The 14,334-nt window shown below is 37.7% G+C and overlaps 1 pseudogene; it reads left to right on the forward strand.

Annotated features, from left to right (window-relative positions):
* The first annotated feature begins 9,448 nt into the window (after nt 1–9,448).
* LOC149186534 (exocyst complex component SEC15A pseudogene) overlaps nt 9,449–14,334 on the forward strand; it is a 33,172-nt pseudogene continuing 28,286 nt past the window's right edge.

Consider the following 14,334-nt stretch of genomic DNA (forward strand, 5'->3'; position numbering starts at 1 on the left):
TTAACAGAAAAGGAAATGCCTCGACCAGGACAGGCAGGAGACGTGGATCGCAATTTCTGTTCAAGCTCACAGATTCTTTCACGCGAATCTCTCTCAACTTTTTCTCGTGCAGACTGTTCCGCTGCCAACTGTTGTTCAAACATTTTTGTAGATTTACGCAATGTCTTCTCTACCTGATCAAACACAACAATATGGCGTGGAAATATAGCCTCAAACGCAATGCCGAATTCTAAAATCTGTATAACGTAATACTCTTCAGACGGCTTTGAAAGCATAACATAATACTCCCAGCAAAAAAACGCATTTTCAGTATGGAAAAGCAGAAATTCCTCTGTAAAATTCGCCGCCTGTCAGTTTTGTGGTTGCGTCCCAAGCGACCAAACGCCTATTCAGCCAAGAAGCAAGAAAACTCTGGCCACTTCTCACCGCCTAGAAGCCAGCCAAAATAATGCATTTACATCCATAAAAGATGCTAAAGAAATGAAATGAAGAAAAAATGCTGTCACGGTAATGTGTGGATCCACACGAGCAACTTGCCCGTGATAAAGCCGGGGTGCTTCGGCTGTCAAAAGGCGATCTGAGTTGAACTTTCCATTTTTCAGGTGAATTTGTTTTTGACTTTAGCGCTGTCCTCTTTTTTTTGTTTCAATTTACTCAAACAATTTGAAACAATCATACAAAATTCCAAGATACAGAGGCAAATTTTTTTTTATAATAAAAAAATGAATTTTAGATTTTTTAAAAAATCTAAAATCAATGATAAAATTTATTTTCCTTTTAAACAAAACTGTACAATTTCCATACCAATGATTTGCTAGCCAACTGAATGGAGTTTTCCAGGACTTTGTTGAGCTGAAATCTCCTCAAATCCACTGCAGCATTACTGGAGCTCTAATACCACAATAAGGGCAGAAGTGTCCTCAGACACGTAATTTTATTAATCAGAAAAAAAACAATTACATAAGTGGTTTTGCAAGAGTTTACACCCGAACAACCAAACACTCTTGCAATGAGCTATTTATAAGCTCCATGTCCTAACTACCTCTAATTATGGAGCACTTATTAAATAACAAGTGTCCATTTACAATAAATGCTATTCAAACCAACTAGCTAACTAATCTCATATAAAGAGCCTGAGATACGACACATTTGGAGAGTCATATCTTGTTACAACAATATACTAATTCTAATTGTCTCTAAAATAATTAATCATTCTAGAATAATTATTAATTTAATTTCTTAAATTAATAGTTATTTTATTTCAATTTTATAACCTATGATAATAAAGTATTTTTGGATCATCTAACACAAGGGATGGTTGTAGAAGACCTTGATACTTTTCTGCTCGAATTTGATGTTCTATGTAGAAGTTATGATTACACCTCAGATGCTCAGAAGCTGAAACTATTTCCTGCTACTATAAAAGGAGTAGGATTGAGATGGTTTATGGGACTGGGTGTTGGTATTTTCTGGACATGGAATGGGATGAAAGATACATGTCTTTCTAAATATCAGGACTATTGCCGAACCAGGTATTTGAGGGAAGAGATATTAAGGATAACACAGAAGGAGGATGAAATCTTGGAAGATTATGTGGAACGATTCCATTATAATCTACAAAGGTATAAATTTAATAACCTATATCGAGAAGTTTTGAAGACCATATTCATAAGGGACATGAGAGATGACTGCCTGGAACACTTGAATTTACTAGGAAAAGGTGACATATCACAAGAAATGTTTGATGAAATAATAAGACTCTATCTGAGGAGTTCAAGAGGATCGACTAAAGGAAGAAACTTAATACAGGAACCTTCAATCCGAATATAGAAATATGCAAGTGGAGGAGTAACCAGAGAAGAGATCAGGAATTTATTTGAAATTTTTAAAACTGACCCCATCAGTACTTTATCTGCTCAAATAGCGATGACACAAATCAAGAAGACACAAGGGGAAGCTGAAACAACTTTAGCTATGTTCTATCCGAAGTGTAGAAAGAAACATCCCCTGAGGGATTGTGAAATGAACAACATCAACTTGTGCAATATTTTTGAACTAGAACATCCTACATGCCATTTTCCAGAGCTTCCTAAACTGAAAGTGGTGCTTAAAGAGTCGAGTGAAGAAGTTCAACCTTCCTATTTCATCAAACCTAGGAGACCATGGAAAACACAGCCCCCAGGTATGTGTCAAGGTTTCTCTACTTTTAATTCATGGAATAATGCATATAACGCTCAGAAATATCCATGGCAATACTCTAATCCTTCTCCAGCATAGTTTCCTTCACCCTAGAACCAATGGTCTCCCTCTCCACCTATTCAGTATCCTCCATCTCAACCATATCCTTGGAGTCAAAACTGGAGGGGGAATGCCCAAAGTCCAGCCCCCTCTGCATTGCCGATGCAACAACAATTACAATTGCCTCCTCTCCACACTCTTGTTCCTACACCATCTGTGCGACCACAATTACCTGTGCAATCTAACCCTAACACAAATAATAAGGCAACCCAGAGCATAGAGGCTATGACTACCTTCCAGAATTATCTTATCACTCCCGTTGGACTTAATGAAATTCAACTATGGTCGAGTAAGGTGATTAAACCAAACCACTCCCTTATCCTCACCGAGGAGGAATGTGAGTCTTCCAGAGAAGGTACGGTAGATCTTGAGGTGACTGTTACACCTGTAACAGCCGATGCAGGACGGATTGTTACACCTATAACAGCCAACTCGAGAAGAACTGTTTCTCCTATAACAACCAACTTGAGTAAAGTTGATACACCTTTAATAACCGATTCAGCTGTTATGGCTTAGGATTCTTCGTATCCCCAAAGATTAATCAAGGCTAGAACGACTTCACAAACTGAATCCGATTTTCTTAGGGAGTTGCAAAACTTGCATGTCTAGATTCCTCTGCTGCAAGATCTTAAAGAAGTTCCTATCTATGCTAAAATAGTACAAGACCCGTGCATTAAGAAACCTAGAAGAAAGCATAAGGACCTTGCTACTATACATGTGATGGGAAATTGTCTGAATTGATGATTGATCAGCCTCTCTTAACCAAGTATAATGATTTAGGGAACCCTACGATTACTGTTTATATTGATGACCAACCCATAACTAATACATTGATTGATCTAGGGGCGACCATTAACATAATGACAAAGGACCTTTTTACCACCTTGGGGCTACATGGGCTTAGACATACGCATATCATGCTTGAATTAGCAGATAGGTCCCGTGTTAAACCCGAGGGGGTATTGGAGGACGTAGTAATCACGGTAGATTTCTAGAGGTATCTGACTGACTTTCTTATCTTGCAAACCAAATCGAACCTGGGGGAACATCCTTTGATTTTAGGGAGATCTTGGCTGGCCACTGTAGATGCATTTATAGGGTGTATATCTAGATCTATGATGATTTCAGATGGTCAGGCTACAAATAACCTTAATCTTTACCCTCAACAAAACCTAATATGGATTTGAGAAATTCGTGGTGGGATTAATTTGAGCCTGAATTAGATATTTCCCTACCCCTCCTTACCCTTGGAAAAGCCCAATATTTTAAGGATGAGACAAAGGATCATATCATTAATGGATTTATTAATAATATACTTTCTGTCACTTCTATTGAAGATTCAAGGGAGGAAGATGAGGTAGATGATATAAACTTTGAACAAATAAGAACCACTTTGCATACTCAAAGCAGTCCAATTGAAATAGACCCAGGGAAGTATTTGAATATCAATCCCAACTTGACTGCTGAGCAAAATAAATTGTTGTTACAGTTGTTATGGAAATACAAAAAGGCATTTGCATGGGACTACAAAGATATGAAAGGGATTCATCCTAGCCTATGCACTCACCACATTTATTTGAAAGATGGTTGCAATCCAATTAGACAACCACAGCGCCGCATGAACCCTGCACTGAAGGAGGTAGTGAAAGAATAATTGTAGAAAATCCTAAATGCTAAATTCATTTATCCGATATCTGACAGTCAGTGGGTATCTCTGCTTGTCATCTTTCCTAAGAAGAATGGCAAGTGGAGAGTCTATGTGGATTATAGAGAACTTAACAAATCGTGGGTGTCTCCGCTTGTAATCTGTCCTAAGAAGAATGACAAGTGGAGAGTCTATGTGGATTATAGAGAACTTAACAAATCCACTCAAAAGGACCATTTTCCTCTACCATTTATAGATCAGGTCCTTGACACCCTCTCTGGGAAGAAGTTTTTTTTCATTCTTAGATGGGTTTAGTGGTTATAATTAGATACAGATTTCCCCATAGGATCAGGATAAAATGACCTTTAATTGCCCTTAGGGAACTTTCGCATACAGAGTTCTCCCTTTTGGACTCTGCAATGCACCAACAACTTTCCAGAGGGAAATATATGGAATCTTCTTGGATCTATTGAATGACTGTCTTGAAATCTTGATGGACAACTTTGCACCTTATGGTGATGCCTTTGAAACAACATTACTTAATCTAGAAAAAATATTGGAACATTGTGTATAGACTAATGTTGCTTTGAGCACCGAAAAGTGTCACATGATGATGAATGAAGGGATCATGCTGGGACACTTCATTTTTGCTGACGAGATCAAGGTAGACCCTACTAAGATAGAGGTAATATTGAAAATCCAAACACCCAAGACACAAAAAGAGGTACATAGTTTCTTGGGGCATGCAGGGTATTATAGGAGGTTTATAGAGAATTTTTCAAAAATTGCATCGCCTCTATTCTCCTTACTTATGAAAGATGTGGAATTTGTGTGGACAGGAAAGTGTGAGAAGGCCTTTTTGAAGTTGAAATATTGTGTATCAGCAACCCCTATTTTGCATGGACCAAATTGGAAACTGTCATTTCACATAGCTACAAATGCATCTAACATTGCTGTGGGTGTTGTTTTGGGCCAACTGGAGGATAGGAAACCCTACACTATTTATTACATAAGAAAGAACTTGACTCCAACTGAGCTCAATTATACAGTGACCGAGAAATAATTCCTAGCAGTAGTGCATGCCATCAACAAGTTTCGACATTACATCACTGGGTATCAAGTATTTGTACACACTGACCAATTTGACATTCGTTTTTTAATGAATAAGACAATTACCAATGGTAGGATTACACACTGGTTATTGCTGTTACATGAATTTGATATCACAATCTTAGAGAAACCTGGAAAATATAATTTAGTATCTTATTTTCTTTGTAGGTTAACTATTGATGATGATTTCATTCCTACTCAAGATTCTTTTCCTAATGAGTATCTTTTTTCTATTTCTACTCACTCACCATAGTATGCAGACATAGCCAATTATCTTGATGTAGGAAAGTTCCCACAATACTTATCCTCCAAGGAAAAGAAAAAGATCATACAACAAAGTGATACTTATTCTTGGATAGAGAGAAATCTCTATCACACTGGACCATATTTTCAGATTAGACATTGTGTCAGGGAAGATGAGATTTTTGATATCCTTAAAGCTTGTCACGAGGAACCTTGTGGAGGGCACTTCGCAGACAAGCAGACAGGATACAAAGTCCTCTCAACAGGATATTATTGGCCAACAATATTTCAGGATGCTAAGAAGTTCATGAAAGGGTGTCATAGCTTCTAGAGGATGGACCAACCACTGCAATAAGATGAGATTTCGTTACAGCCTCAAATAGTCTTAGAACCATTTGAGAAATGGGCCATAGATTTTGTGGGACCAATTAATCCTTCATCTCGACAGAAGTCCTACATCTTGGTCTGCATTGACTATGTCACAAAATGGGTCGAGGGAAAAGCACTAACCAGAGCCACGGAGAACGTTGTTTCAGACTTCTTGTTTGAAGACATTTTTGTCTGTTTTTGGATACCCAGGGAGATAGTGACAGATGGAGGGCCCCAATTTACATCTCACTTGATCCAGAAGTTGGTTGAAAAGTATAAAATCCATCATAGAATCACTTCACCTTATCACCCACAAGCAAATGGCCAAGTGGAAAGCACCAACAAAGTCATTGAGGGGATTCTTACCAAGACTGTGGCTAGCCACCAAAGGAATTGGGCTGATAAACTTCCATAAGTGTTGTCGGCATATAGAACTACATGGAGGAATATTATGGGATTCTCACCATACGAACTTGTGTAGGGTAAAAATCCCTTATTCCATTTAGAGTTTGAAATCAAGACATTGAGAATATCATTGCAGGTAAATCTGGATCTGGCTACAACACAAAAACAATGGTTGAACTAGCTCAATGAATTGGAGGAGAAATGGGATGCTGTTATCCAGCAACATAGAGCTAAGTGGCACAGCAAGTTTATCAAAAAGAAGAAATTTCATAAAGGAGATTGGGCTCTCTTATATGATTCGAGATTCAAGGATTTCAAGGGTAAGCTCTGCACCAGATGGCTAGGTCCCTATGAAGTTGATGCAGTCTTTGACAATGGGACTGTGAATTTGGTTACCATTGACAGTGCGAGGACACCATTACTTGCTAATGGGCACCGTCTTCGGTTATATCATAAACCTGCTTCAAGGGATTCATTTGTTAACATTTTCATGGATTTTGACCTTCATATTACAGGAGCAAGGGAAAACTCCCCTGTGCTACAAAAATTTTAAATTTTCTAATAAGTGTAATCACTGAAAACCAACCTCGGTTGGCAGCTATTACACCTATTTCAATAATAATAATAATAATATGACTGTGAAAACCTATTTTTAGGGTCGCAGACACACAATTTTTTGTGACAGTTGAAAACCACTTTGTGGCAGTTGTTACACACTTTCATTAAACAACATTTGTCATTTCATACATATCTTACAATAATGTTGTTACAAGCTTGTTTTTAGTTCTTTTTTTTGTTTTTTTTTTTGTTTTTTTTTTTTTTTTTTTTGTTTTTTTTTTTTTTTTTGTTTTTTTGTTTTTTGTTTTTGTTTTTTGTTTTTTGTTTTTTTTTTTGTTTTGTTTTGTTTTTTGCTTTTTTTTTGTTTTTTTGTTTTGTTTTGTTTTGTTTTTTTATTTTTTATTTTTTATTTTTATCTTTGTGGAAACTAATAATAATTTTCTGGAAAGGAGTACATCAGTTGTCTTGGTTGTTACATCTGTAACAACCGACAACTTACAAACTGTGATCCAAGTGGATCTATCTGTCGCAATATACATCATTCATCACCATGATTCAGGAATAATTTCTATGATCGCCAAAATTAATTACACGCACCTATTCGCCAATTTCTTCTCTCCACGTCATACCAAATATGTCATGGAACGGTAATATCGTTGTCCTCTTTCATTTAGAAATTATGGAAAATATCTTTTTTATGGCCAAGGACGATCGTCACACTTAAGCCAAGGGGAGGGCAAATTACATCATGACCTGTGCATGATCTGCGAATTTTAAAACTGGAAGTAAAGAATGACAATTTTGTAATAATTATCATTTATAACCACCATTGTAAACTTTTATGACCGATCCTGAAGGAAAGGGAATTGTACCTCAGAACAAATCCTACATAACTCATCATTAATAGGGAAGTAATATTGCGCAGTATGAACCTTGATTTGAAATCCCTTCCTTTAGCCTCACTGCATCACCATACCATCACCCGCCACTAAAGTGTTGTATTCTCATTCAGATCTTTGAGACAGAAGCGAAGGAGAACAATTTGCAGAGCCAAAACAACTGAGCATTGTGTCATTACTTTGCAATTTCTCAAAGAAAAGAAGAGAGAAGAACAACGTGTTGTAAAAACGCAGAGATGGGTGGGCAAGGAGTTCGACATGAACCAGAGTCAACCAAGGCATTGGAAAATTATCTTGAAGCATGCCAAATCTTCAAGGATTCAGGTTAGTTTGGATTTTTCCAAAGGCTGGAGGGATCAGATGAAGCAATTGCTATGGAATTTGCCAAGAATTTGAACGAGTATCAAATGAAGTTCAGGGGGTTGCAACTGGAAGTCACAGAGGAGGTAATTACTCATGTGACAACATTTCCAACAGAAGGCAAGAGGTGGTTCAACAAAAATATCAATGACCGCTCTTTGAAGGAGGACTTTCTCCAAGGGGAAGAACAGTTGAAAAAGAAAATAAGATGAATTAATAGGTTATCGCTTCCCCATCCATGGGAAGATATTGCCTTTTACCTCATTAAGTACATCACCTGTGAGGGAAGGGCGAAAAATGTATTTAATTATCACTCTTGTTATTGAATCACCTCCAACATATAGATGATAAACCTATGGTATTCTCTGCTTGGGAACATCGGGCATATGGCTGAGGCGGTGAAAGTAGTTGCACATCCAAAGAGTTGAATCACAAACCACAGTCTTATTAAGCTAATTTTGTTAGATGCCCTGAGTCAACAGGGAAAGAGTTGGGATGAGTTCATGAGGAAGAAGGCTAGAATTTCCTGAAGAAAGCAAGTCGATACTTCTAAGGAAGCTCCAGAGGAAACTTAGGAATAGGCCCAACCTTCGAAAGTAAGGGGTTAAAAGAGACAAGTTGACAATCCGATAGGTGATAAGCGGTCGAAGAAGAGAGTGAAGTTTAGTGGATGTCCAAAACCCCCATCCACATCTGAGAAGAGCGAGGAAGTGACAAAGCGGAAATAAGAAGTGCAGGCTTGGCCAGAGGGACCCTGCTGATCTAGATTTAAACAAGAATGTAGCAAATTACAGATATAACCATAAATACAGAGATGCAATAGAAATAACACTTACTTTCATTAATATCAAATACTGAAATATGCTTACAAACATAATGGAAATAAGACTAGTCAGGCGGTGGTAGCTTATCTCTCAGAAGAGATGTGGCAACTACATGCCTATGAACTGTGTTACAATGAGCCTCAAAGGCCTATTTATTATTGAGAAACAATGGAAAACCCTAAACATCCAAAAACCTAACCCTAGGAGATGAAGTGCCAAACTATGGGCCCCGTTTGGATAAAATAGTACATCACCTTCCTGGGGTTGTAACTTTGGCATACGACCTTTTTTTGACATGCAAAATACCTCACTAGAAAGATCTATCCGAGGACTACAACTTTTTAATGACCAACATCAATCTACGATCCATGTTGGTTCTAGTTTTCCCAAAAAACATCATTTAGGGCCTCAAAATGGCTTCAGAAGTTTAGGACCCAAAAAACTGCCAAAAATAGTAAGTTGTGCTACAAACAAGGAAACTAAAAATTGAAAGAAACAATGGTGGGGGTCCAAGTGGAATAGGTGTGTGGCCACCAATATCCACCTGGATCACCCCCTCACCAGGCAAGGATGAGACCCAATCCTTGTTGCTTAAAATTGAAAACTTAGAGAGAGAAAATGAAAAGTTAAGACAACAGTTAGCAGAGAGTAAGGTGGAAGCAAGGGTCTTAGGGTTAGATACCTTGGTTGAGGCCATAAATAGGGTCAGGGAGGAAAATGTCTCAGGTCTTGTGTGCATGGTCTATGCTAAAGAACTAGCAGCAATAGGGTACAGAGTCTGTGCAGTGAGCACCTTTTTTAGGGAAACACAAACTGAGTCCTGGGAAGCTGACACACAAGAACCCGTTGAAGACGTTGCTGATACACAAGAACCAATAGTTGAAATGGAGCATCCCACAGAGATTAACTTGGAATATGATACACAAGAACTTGTGGATGACACTGTTGTTACACAAGAACTAGGAGTGGAAGCAAAAGCTAACCAAGGAGAAAAAGAAGAAGTTGTTACACAAGAACCCATTAATGACGTTGCTGTGACACAAGAACTAATAGCCGAAATGAAGTGGCTCCACCCTCGGAAGGTTGTTACACCTTCAGTTGATATTTCATGTGAGAGAACACAAGGTCCTGATGAAGGATGGTGTTCGGAAAGAGTTTTATTGATATCAGAATTACAAAAATGGAAACAACAGGCACTCACTTTGCAAGAGGGAGCGATCTCACTTAGGGAACATTAGAAAATGATGAATTCACTTTGGGAGAAGTGGGAAGAGAAGGAGATTGCGAAAGGATGGGAAGAACGGAGGAGTAAAGAAGCTATGAAGAAGAAAGAAGAACAACTGCAACTACTACAGTGACAGGTTCTAGACCTAATAGACGATAAGAAAAAGCTTTATGAGCTTGCCCTGAACCTTTTAGGGTGCAAGAGGCCTTCCCCATCATATCCATTTTTCCTATGGGAATGATATTATTTATTTCAATTAAGAGCAGTTCTTGAAAACATACCATATCTGGGTACTTCTACCCGCGCTTTCCTAGAATTTTTTCGTGCCTGTAACTTTGATGAACAAATCTTACTCTGTGAGTTGTTTTTACATAATATGATTTGTGAATATGCTAGTATAAAGATGGTGGCAACTATTTTCTCTTATATGGGGGATTTGCAGTTGCACGCCTTTATTTCTCTTATGAGAAATCAAATTGAATGTCACTTAGCCATGAAGTCGGCTGAAACTAATGAGGAAAAAGTAGCATTATGGATTAGGGAAGAACTAGGAATGGCCACTCAATTGAGATGTGAGTTCAAATTATTCTTAAGTACTTTGGACGTTAGGGATTAGGAAACCTTCCTACAGAAGGAGGTTTGTGGGGTTTTGTCTTAATCTTTATGAATAAATGAAAATCTGAGCACTAACAGGGTGCCTCAAGCACACAAAATCCAACAGTGCTAGATTACAAGAAGGGGATCCTTTCGGGTTCCAAAATTTTGTGACTGTTGTTACACGAGTACCAGAATATGCCCGGGTGGTGAAAACACTGGGAGCCTTCTGGATTGGGCTTAGGTTCAAATACCCTCTGATTTGGTTTCCAGTGTAAGAATACTAGTCCTATTACCACTTGTGTGATTATGAAGAGGAGTCTTGGCCATGACAGTTGATGGCTACTCAGGGATACAGGTGTGCTAATGAAGACACTACCGGTGCTTATAACTTTACAGATCTGCATCAGAGATATAGCAGTGGAAACTGAGGTTTTGCATAAGGACATGCAATTGCTTCAGTTGGGGGGAGATGTTGGGTGTAGCTTTTGTACCTATCTTCTATACTTTCTTTCCATGTTTTTTACCCTTTTTCCTCTGAACCTACAGAACTATGCATATTATCCGCCTCTTTCTTTTTTATGAACAACATATTTTGCCATCATGTTATTTTTCCATTTTTTCTAGATATAATGATGCAATATTCCTTTTTATGGCTAACTGGGGAAAACGTCGGAGAAGTCTTTTGGTTCCTTTCCTCTTTTTCAGGTGCTACCCATGAGAACAAGGTTATGAAATGAACAATTGTGTCAATTGATCTATGAGCATGATGAAACATATTGTTGTTACACTTTGTGTTGTCACAAACTTTGATGTTACACCGCATTGTTGTCATAGACTTTGCTATTACACCCCGTTGTTATTACAAATTGTTGTTGTTATATTCTGGGTGTTGTTACATGTCGTTTATGTTACAAAATGTTGTTGTTACATCCCAAACTGTTGTTTTACCGCAAGATGTTGTTACACCATAGTTATCAGGCCGTGGGTACTATTCCATACGATAGCTGTTGGAGGTTTAGTCATTATCTATGTATTAAGTCACATATCTAAGAAGTTATGATTCCAACTAATGTATTTGAACATAACTTGTATTTAGGAAATTATTATAACAATTTCTATTTTATTGATCAACATGAGAATTGTAAGATTCTCATTATTGATCTGTTCCTGATTTTTGGGTATGTAATTTCTATAAGAGAAACTCAATCCCTCGGGCACGGGGGATGCCACAGAGAGCATTGCTACTTTGATCCTGTAATTCTTAATTATTTTTAATATCAAGACATTGTGGTGATGATGTTACTGTTCCGAGTTTAATTCTTAACTAAGTTCATGTTCATTCCTGCGCCCTACTAGGGAGGAAGGGGCCTCCTCTTTAGCAGGGACTGCAATGGTAGAGTAGTTGTATATTATTATTCCTTTCTTTCAGTATATGCATGGTTTTTACTGTCACTGTATAATTTGTAGAATAGATCTGCTTCAATTCCATATTTATGATACGTTGTTACACAGATTTGGTTAGAAGTATGGTAGTTGAACATATGGTGTTTCTATCAGTACAGTGTGTGGCGTGCCTTTATTCTGGTAGATAAAAAGTGTGATTCTATTCATGTAGAGTGTTTTTTATTTTTGCATGAATGTTATGTTGGAAATAATACTGAGAGGGGGGGGGGGGTGAATCAGTATTATCACATCAATAAAACTTTTTCATTTCCATATTCAGATTCATATATGCTACTTCCACAACTTCTTATGATTCAGTTAGTTGATCCTTAATGAGTGCATTAGAACATTATCAACCATATTAACAGTAAACAGGTGCAGTAAAATAGAACAGATCATCACAAATAAGCCACACACATGAACACCATGACATAAGGTGGAAACCCAATGTTGGAGAAAACCACCTGCTGCAAGTCATCTCAATCTTCTTCTTAATAAGAAAATCCTTTTACAATATTTATGTACTGGTGCAGTCTTATACCAATACGCAGGCTTCTAGCTGCAGAGAGCTACAACACTCTCTCATTCTCCACTCTCTCCTGGAAGGGAGCTCCAACCCCCATAGTTCTTGTATTAGCCGATCCATTTACTAGTACGTAGGCTGCTACCTGCTACAATGCTCCAAAGTTTTCAACTAATACTAGAAGGGAGATACCACCCCCTTAGCTCTTGTACTAGCTAAGATACTAGTACGTAGGCGCCGGCCTACAATCTTCTCTCCTCCAGGTACGACGTTTCATACATTTTCAGACTGGATACTCTTGAAGCACAACACATAATCTGAAAGGCCACGTTTCATCCAATTTTCATACTGGACCCATTAATATCATTGAAGCACATAATCAATCAATCTTCTGAATCACCCAAACACTAGATCAAGGATAATATATGTGTTAGCACCCAGATCTAGTCCATCAGATCACATAAATATGAGCCATTATGATCGTAATCCAATATTAGTTCTCATCCATCAATACTGAAGCTAAACACAATCAACCAAACATGATATGCAGAATACTGACACCTTTAAACTGTCATCAGAACCCATCAACAACCAGAGCCACCTGTGACTTCAAATATCATAGCTCAAATTGTATACGCTACTACAATGAACCAAACCTGCATATATACACGCTTACACCAAAGCCAACCCACGTACAGATCTATAAATATTCAAACATGACTTGCAGCAATTTCAAACTTAGGTTATACCCAGTTCAGATCATTTTCAATATACAGATCTAGAATAAGAATAATCAAATATATAGAGATAGTTCATTTCAAACCATTTGATCCCGATCTATCCTTAGATCTTGTTCTCCATCAACCGGTGAGATCCCTCTTTAGCTCAGATCCAGATCTGCACCATAACCCAATCACAGTATTCCAGATCTAGCACTTTATCATATATTCAATAATTCAGATGATGCTTTTCCAAATGATCTCCTTCCTCTTTTATAGCCTTAGTCCTTTCTCAATACCACGGTCCAAAACCATAGGATCAAAAAACTGTTGGACTAATACCATGAACCAACCATGAAAGTGCGTGAGATCAACACTTTTGGATGCAATACCACAGACCAAAACCATAGGATCAAAAAATTTCGGACTAATACCATGAACCAACCATGAAAGTGCGTGAGATCAACACTTTTGGATGCAATACCACGGGCCAAAACCATAGGATCAAAAACTGTCGAACTAATACCATGAACCAACCATGAAAGTGCGTGAACTTTTCTCTTGCATGAAGGGAACTTTTCTCTGCATGAAAGTGCATAAAATTTTCTCTACATGAAATAAACTTTTCTCTGCATAAAAGTGCATGAACATTTCTCTATATGAAATAAACTCTTCTCTGCATAAAAGTGCATCAACTTTTCTCTACATGGAATAAACTTTTCTCTGCATAAAAGTGCGTGAACATTTCTCTACATGAAATAAACTCTTCTCTGCATAAAAGTGTGTGAACTTTTCTCTACATGAAATAAACTTTTCTCTGCATAAAAGTGCGTGAACTTTTCTCTACATGGAATAAACTTTTCTCTGCATAAAAGTGCGTGAACTTTTCTCTACATGGAATAAACGTTTCTCTGCATAAAAGTGCGTGAACTTTTCTCTACATGGAATAAACTTTTCTCTACATAAAAGTGCGTGAACTTTTCTCTACATGAAGGAAACTTTGTTGCACTATAATTTATCAAATAAATTTGCTGCACTATAATTTATCATTTGTGTGATTTGCCATCAAGGACAACACTTGTCTCATAATGCCAACAATCTCCCCCTTTGGACTTG

Source organism: Pinus tabuliformis, chromosome 3_1, assembly GCF_031772625.1.
Source record: "Pinus tabuliformis cultivar Carrire ecotype Pingquan chromosome 3_1, CPIR1, whole genome shotgun sequence".
NCBI lineage: Eukaryota > Viridiplantae > Streptophyta > Pinopsida > Pinales > Pinaceae > Pinus > Pinus tabuliformis.